Below are 8,774 nucleotides of genomic sequence, written 5' to 3' on the forward strand. Positions count from 1 at the left end.
GCAAACAAACGCAGAAATTTATTTTGCGGAAAAATCTTGTGGCGTAACCCGAGTCTTACATTTACTCTGTCAAAATGCTAATTTTATCATATTTTCCAATGGATCCCTAGGGGTCTGTAGAGGGGTCGGAGAAGGAAAGGGTGATTTTTCTTAAAGATTAATCCCAAATTTATGATATAAAATCCCCTCCAACAAAACTTTAAATTGGGTATCGCCGCTTCGAATTTTTCACAATTGAGCAATTCTCAAAAATCTGCTTTGTAATCAAAAAGATGTTTATTGAAACTACCTTCTTTTTTGTATCATGCGCGAAAACTTTTTTTGACAATAGAATATTTAACATGTACACATACATTTTTTCTGATTCTGTTTTTAATACGTTTGATATGCTCTCGCATACGTACATATGTCTCGATAACTACTCCAAATTGCTGGTGAGAATGGCGATACCCCATGGTAAGGGCTGCCAACCAGCGTTGCCGTTTTGCTTAAATTTAAGCAAAATTGCTTAACAGCCCTATTCTGTTGCCCTCATAAAAATCACCATACTCACTATTGTGAGGTTTCTGACTATTGTGAGGTTATCCCTACGCTGGCGTAAATTTAAAAGCTCATACGCTCACAATTGTCAGGAAATTTATGATGTACGAATGAGACCCTCACAAGAGAAAAACAGCCGATTTTTATTGACCAATTGAATAATGTTTTGTTCATTTTCGTTCGCTGTCAGTGTCTGTGTTAAGTTTTTATTTTTTTTAACTAAAAGTATATTCAGTAATGGCGGAGTTATTGCTTGTTTTTGCGGCAGTTTCGGAAGAGTTAGAGCAGGCATAGGATTTCATTTCCATACAAACTTTTGCTCCAAGTTGTGGATTGCAAACTGTGTGAAGTACTGGAGCTACTCCTGCTTTGTTATTTCTTTTTAAATTCGCCTAGAAAATAAATAAAATCAGTAATTATCAAAAAAATAAACAAATTGCAAAAATATTTACTTTTCCTGTTGTTCAGCATCCATCTTTTGTATTTATTTTATTTACGAAACCGCTGTTAGACAGCAAAATGCTTTTCACCTCGTGTGGTGATTTTGTTGAGCTTTTTTCTTGTGAGGTGTGAGCTAGAATAACCTCACAAAATAGACCTCACAAGAAATCTCACAAAGTTTTGCTCACAACTCAGTTGTGAGGTTTTATTAGAATAGGGCTGTAAGTTTTTCCTGCGTGTTAAAATGTTAAACTTTTCTTCGTTTTGCTAAATATTTTTATCTAAATAGTCAAAAAGGATAATTTTACTCAAAAATTCATAGTCAGAAGAGTTACTATTTCAATAAATTTTTAAAATTTATTTTAGGGAGACTGTCATCCAGAGATCCCACATAAAGTTCCAGCAAATGTTGCCCTACGCAATTCCCAATCTGCGGTCGTCACGTTTTCAAGCCTCCGAGTGTACTTCTGTCATGAAATCGCTTCTCATAAAAACCATTTGCCGTTCGGAGGCAGCCTAGAACTTTAAGTCCCTTCATTTGCGTGACAAGATCAACACCCACATTATGGATTATAGGAGTATGTGTTAAAATCCTGAAAGAATGATCATTTTTTGTGTATCAAATAGATATTAGAACACACTTTCCACCATACAGTTTCGATTATAAAAAGCGGGAAAATGTGATTTTGTATTTCGAAACTGTATGGTGGAAAGTGTGTTGTAATATCTATTTGATACACAAAAAATTATCACGGCTGTACTTTTTGCTGATATATTACATACATATGTTCCATTTAGTTAAACAATATAAGAATATTGTAGTATGTACCACAAAGACGTATATTTTCTATAAAAAATCATAACTCAGAAAAAAAATCTTCGCTATTAAAGATTTGGGTTGATTGTAGTTCAAAGTGTCTCTTTCCCGGTAAAGAAGTTTGAGAGAAAAAAAATACACTTCTTGAGAAATTAAATTTAAAAAAAAAATTGCACTTTTTGTTTATTGTTAGATAAAAAATTTTAAATAATGAAAATCAATAATTATATCATTCTATTCTAATCTATTAAATTTTGACAAAGTTATGGGCATTTAAAAAAAATTCTCACTGTCAATTCGAATAATCGATTTTTGCCTGAAAAACAAAATCGCGTTTAATTCGGCCGAAAAATTTTTCCGAGCCAAAAGAAAAAATACGTGACTCATTATTTGGACCAACAAACAATGTGTTTGAGTTTAGTCGAAATTAAAAATCATGCTCGTACCTGACCGGTTGTCTGGAAATGGAAAGCATCGTATACAAATAAACATATTGCACAAAAGCTTATACTTCTATTTCACAGCTAAGCTACACTTTTTCCAAGTAAATTTGCAAAGAAGTAACACGGTGCCACTGCTAAGGGAGCGGTGCGAGAGAAACAACTGTCGGTTTATCGAACCTTCTATTATTGAATCATGGAATCACAATATAACCAGTAGAGTGGTTCAAAAAATTTTTATTTTGGAAATTCATACACGCTACCTCAAATTATTGTTATTTGTGATAAAAAAGAGAAACGTTTTTTATTTTGAAAAAAAATTTTCTTAGGAGCGCGCGTCGGTTTTTTATAAAAACCCTGATGTTCTCAATTTTTTTATTTTCTTGACATGTTCAAATGCTGCTAAAAATTTGTTTTTTTACATATAATTACTCTGGTATTATTGGGGAACATTCCCTTAATTACATACCTGTCTTGGGCAGTTATAATGGGCCTAGTGCCCGAAAATATGCCTTCGAAAAGAGACTAGTAAAATTAAAACGCTGATACTGAACGATTTACGCATTGTCATGGGTTGGAACTTGTTACCAGGGGGTTTCTGGGGTTGCTAATTAGGGATCTGAAGTCAGTTTTTCGAAATTCAAAATGGCGGGTCCAAAATGGCGGTTAATTTTTTTTTAAATGATTGGATTTGTTCGAAATCCGGCACTCGAGAGTTTTTGTAGTTGCCGATTACGAATCTGAAGTCAATTTTTATAAATTCAAAATGGCGGATCCAATATGGCGATCGAATTAAAAAAAAGTATTAAAAATAAAACGTTGATACTGAATGTTTTAAACATTGTCAAGGGTTAAAACACATTTCCCGTGGATTTCTGGGGTTGCTGATTACGAATCTCATGTCAGATATTCAAAATTCAAAATGGCGGTTAAGAGTTTCAAACAAATCCAATCATTTTTTGTAAGTTGGTCGCCATTTTGGATGCACGACAGCCTGTTCTACGTACCGGAATGACTCGGTTGGTCGGGCCAAGGGCTGTTGTTTCGGCGATCTAACCCCGTCTAGGTCGGCGAAGTATATCAGAAGTTGTTCGTCCATAGGGCTACATTCGCTACGCTTTCTTCTGCTCAGGGCTGGCATCGAGTCAAGCCCAGAGACAGAAACCTACACCTGCTGTGTATGCCAGAGACGACTACACCACAACTCCTCCTCAGTCAAGTGCAATGCTTGCAAGGGGTGGAGTCACCTCAGAGTCTGCTCAGGATTACGGAGACATCGGCAGTGGACTACGTCGTTTGTGGCCCCCTGCTGCTCAAACAGAGCAGCCTCCACGGCTAACCACAGTCCACCTGAGCAGCCCAACGCAAACACCACAGCACAACAACATAATAACACAATAGACCACACCACAACCACGACAGACCACAGAACACACACAACCGCACCACCACGCACACGCCGCCGCCAACAACTCTTGGTTCCCCCTACAATCTGCACGGTATGTCAGACCAGGATATTCCGTAATGTGATATCAGTCAAGTACAACACCTGCCTTGGCTGGTGCCACTTTAGGGCATGTTCAGGTCTGCGCACCACGCGAGATTGGACGAGGAACTTCGAGGGCCCTTGTTGCGCTGCACGGTCGCTAACCTTAACTGCGACGCCACCCACCACCACCACAGGGCGGCAACAACCTCAGCAGCGCACACAGCCAATGGCGTCACGTCCACACACACCTCTCACTCCCCGCATTACCACACGTCTCCCGAACCACACGAAGCTCCTTCAATTTAACTGCAACGGGCTTCAGAGCAAGATCGAGGAGATAACCGTCTTCATGGGAAGGAATGGTATATTGATAGCTGCGGTCCAAGAGACGAATTTGTACAGCAATTCAACATTGTTGAATTGTGCCGGGTACAACGTGCACCGTCGAGATCGCGAGCGGGATAATGGTGGTGGCTTAGCGTTCATCACGGACCACACCGTGCAGTATCGTCTTATCGAAGCAGACATCGACCGCAGGGATACCACCCTAGAATGTCAGGGCATTGCTATCCGGTCAGGCGATATTGAGCTCGAAATATTTAACATATACATACCCCCTGTCACCTGCTGCCCGGCAGGATATCACCCTGATATAGGTGCGCTTCTCAGAGGTGAAAACCGGATGGTAGTAGGTGACTTCAATGCGCACTACGACCTTTGGCACTCAAGCCTGTCAAACGATCGTAGCGGAACTGACTTGGCTGAGCAGATAGACGATTCGACATTCTGCACAATGAACCACGACGCACCCACCAAGATTATGGGCAGCTGCTGCAGCTCGCCAGACATAACAATAGTCAGCGCTGGTCTGATAAACAGCATATCATGGCGACCTATGCTGACTTTGGCATCAGACCATCTGCCCATAGTAATCTCGATCGATAAACCAACCGACTTTGCTTCCGCGGAGCACCGGACCTATATCAACTTCTCTAAAGCTGATTGGGAAGGCTTCGCGGAATTTACTGAAAACACCTTCGCTGCTCTTCCGACACCAACCGACGTCCATCTTGGTGAACGTAAGGGCTGTCACCGCTGCTGCAGCTCGCTTTGTACCGGAAGGATGTATTACAGACTCACGTCCAAATTTCCCTGCCGAAGCGGCTGTTCTAGCCGATGAGCGTGACAGCCTTCGTCAGGCCGATCCCGCAGATCCCCGCATCAGGGATCTCAACGCGGAGATTCGGCAACTAGTGAACGAACATTAGCGGAAGAAGTGGGAAGAGCATCAGAAAACCTGTAACTTCACCTCTGGTGTGAGCAAGCTTTGGTCAACCGTGAGGCCGCTGTCCAATCCGACGAAGCACGACGACAGAGTCGAAATTTCCTTCGGCGACCATGCTTCGTCGGACTCGGAGCGATGCGCGAGCTATTTTAGCCGGCAGTTCATACTGCATCCTCCGGTGGACAAAGCCAAGCGTCGAGTGACCAGAAGGCTGCACAAACTGCCAACAACCTGTGCCCCCATTGCTTTCACTTGCGGTGAAGTTCAGGTGGCCATCGGGAAGGCGAAAGCCTCCAAAGCCATGGGTCCCGACGGAATATGCATGCTGATGCTGAAAAATTTGGGTCCTGCGGGAGTAGCGTACCTAACGGAGGTCCTCAATTTGTCAATGGCTACTCTCATCATCCCAGATATCTGGAAGGTGGGGAGAGTGGTCCCACTGCTCAAACCGGGGAAGCCCGCCAACAAAGGAGATTCGTATCGACCGATAACACTCCTTTCCCCGGTAGCGAAGACACTTGAGGCCCTGCTGCTCCCGTATTTACCGAAACACCTGACCCCAGCGAAGCATCAGCATGGTTTCCGTAAAGTACACAGTACAACAAGAGCACTTAACGCCATAAACACTCAGATAACTCGTGGCCTTAACCGTAACCGTCCCTGTGAGAGAACGATTCTAGCAGCGTTGGACCTATCAAAGGCATTTGACACTGTCAGCCATTCCATGCTACTTGAAGATATATAGGCTTCCTCTCTCCCACAGAGGCTCAAATGGCAGTCGGCAAATTATCTGAGTGGTCGACACTCGTCGGTAATGTTTAGAGACAAATCGAGCAAACTTAGGAAAATCAAACAGGGGGTTCCACAAGGTGGTGTCCTTTCCCCGCTACTGTTCAACTTTAATATTTCAAAGCTCCCTCAACCACCAGAGGGAGTCTCGATTGTCTCTTACGCTAACGATTGCTCGATCATGGCGACTGGGAATGGAATTGATGACTTGTGTTCAAAAGTAAACGGGTATCTCTCCGATCTTTCTCGCCTCTTCACTGCAAAGTGTCTAGCCCTCTCCCCTACGAAATCCTCTGCGACCTTGTTCACCACCTGGACGAAGGAGGTCAGGCTACCGCTGGGAATTCACGTCGATGACACACCAGTTCCGACGGTGAATAACGCCAAAATACTCGGAGTAACATTCGACAGCCTGCTCTCCTTCTCTGCGCACGCAACCGCTATTGTCAACAAAGCACAGAGCCGCAACAAGGTCCTCAAGTCGCTAGCCGGCAGTACTTGGGGCAAAGACAAAGAAACGTTGCTGGCAACATACAAGGCAATAGGCCGGCCGGTTTTAAACTACGCAGCACCAGTGTGGTCGCCGGGGACTAGTAGGACGGAGTGGATGAAGCTACAGACAGCTCAGGACAGCGACTGGATGCCTCCTGATGTCTACGGAACACCACCTCCATGACGAGACGAAAATGCTCCCACTCAAGGAGCATAACATAATGCTCTGCAAGCAGTTTCTGGTTGGGAGCCATAGACGTGGCCACCTAAACAGACAGCTGCTTGCAGAGCCACGTCAGGAGGCATCTATACGAAACCACAATAGCCCAACTTCGCTCTGGCTACTGCAGCAGGTTAAACTCATACCTGAGCAGATTAAATGCGGATGTGCCAAATGAGTGTCCGGCATGCGGAGAGGCCGCTCACGACTAGAAACATCTCTTCGCATGCCCGGAAAACCCGACAACCCTAACGGCTTTGTCCCTGTGGACCGACCCTATAGAGGCTGCACGCTTCTTAGGGCTGCTGTTAGTGGAACTTGACGACAACGACTAAGATATCAACCGATCTGGGCGGGGTTGTTGTAGCCGCTACAACAACAACAACCTCTAAGAAATTTTTTTTTTCAAAATAAAAAACACTTTTCTCTTTTTTTATCACAAATAACAATATTCTGATGTAGCGTTTATGAATTTCCAAAAAGAGTGTTATTATGAACCACTCTAAGGGCCGGTTACTCAATGTCTGGTTAACACAAATCTCTGTTTAAACATCGTTATCGACGTTGCCGAATCCCTGTTATATGAATGGAGTCGAATACGTCGATAACAATGTTTAAGCGGAGATTAGTGTTAACCAGACATTGAGTAACCGGCGCTAATAATCCGTAAACAACCTTCGGTGAATTTGGCGACTATCTTCCTCGGGGATGAATATGTCAGGGATAAATTATTGGTACACACGCCTTCTAAGCACGCAGGGTTGCTTTTGAGAAACAAAAAATAATTAACTCCAAATAATTTCAAAAAGTATAGTGTAAAACGAAATTTATTGAATAATTCCACATAAAATGGTATATATAAATAACACATTTTCTTACCGATTTAAATAAAAGGACATGTGCCAATTGATAGAAAAGTACTACGGATTGTAAATTTTTGTTAACTATTACTACGTTTATACGTAAGCTATTTGCAAATAAAAATAATTTGCAAATACCTAACTCACTGTTTATTCGATGGTGAAAAACTCTTTTTTAATATTGCCTGATTATAAAAAAGCAATAAAATGACCATCGAAAAAGAAAATAAACCTAAGAATGGCGGCGTCTTGATTATAAAAAGGCAATAAGATGACCATCGAAAAGGAAAATTAACCTAAGAATGGCAGCGCCTTGGGCTTATTTGCAACTAGTACCACTAATCAATACTTATTTGCAAATAAAAAATTAACTCAGCGTTTATACGGCAAAGTTTACCATTTTGCAAATAGTTATTTGCAAATAATGTGTTCTTTTTAATGTTCGTTACAACCAAATTTTAATTAACATTTGAATTCTTGTAGTGTTGTGCGGTTTATACTTAGGGCCATGCAAATAACATGGTGTCGGTAACGTCGATAACGATGTTTAACCGGGGATTAGTGTCAACCAGGCTTTGAGCAACCGGCCCTTAGTGTATGTGTTAAAAATGCAACACCTGAAGCGTTGTTTTTATGTGGAGTTAAGTATAAATCAGATACCACTAACTTTTTTAACGTGCCTCAATGTCCTTCGCGTAAGAAGCGTTGCGAAAGCAGCTGTGGGGCAGAGCTGCAGCGAAATACCTTGCTATTCGTTAAACATTTTAAAGCAACAGATTTTATAAATGCACCGGGAGGTACAGGAAAGGCACGTTTAATGCCAAGTTCTGTTACTATGACTCTTATGCCGGAAAGTCCCTCCAACAACACTGCAACTCATAAATCAAAGACAGAAAACAACAAACAAATTAACAAATTTTAACTAAAGAAAATAAATAAATAAAATTAAACTTTAAATGTACTTAAAAACGTCAACCAGTGAAATGTAATTTTTTATATTTCCTTACACACGCTCATTTTTATTTTTAATCTCCCGAAAACTTTGACTTTTGTAGGTTTGACGTCAAATTGGCTTCTACCTCTTTTTGTTGTACCATGGGCCAAATCACGCATTTCTCCATACAACTTCGCATTTCCAAAATAACGCATTTAAACAAAATCACGAAGCAAAGGCGTTCCAATTGCCACACTATTTTATTGAACTCACTCAGAAACAAGAGTTCAACAAAAGCTTTTGTTTGTGTTTGACATTTGGAATTTTTCAAAATGAAAACAAACAACGAAATGAAAAAATCTCTGAAATTTGTGTATAAAAATTGTTAATTTGTAGAAGACCTTTACACATTTTTAGTTTAATCAAAGAATAATTGCCTTTTTGTGTCCAAAAAGTGTTAACAATAT

This window comes from Rhagoletis pomonella, unplaced genomic scaffold, assembly GCF_013731165.1.
Source record: "Rhagoletis pomonella isolate Grant_MI unplaced genomic scaffold, Rhpom_1.0 Rhpom_scaffold_00002, whole genome shotgun sequence".
NCBI lineage: Eukaryota > Metazoa > Arthropoda > Insecta > Diptera > Tephritidae > Rhagoletis > Rhagoletis pomonella.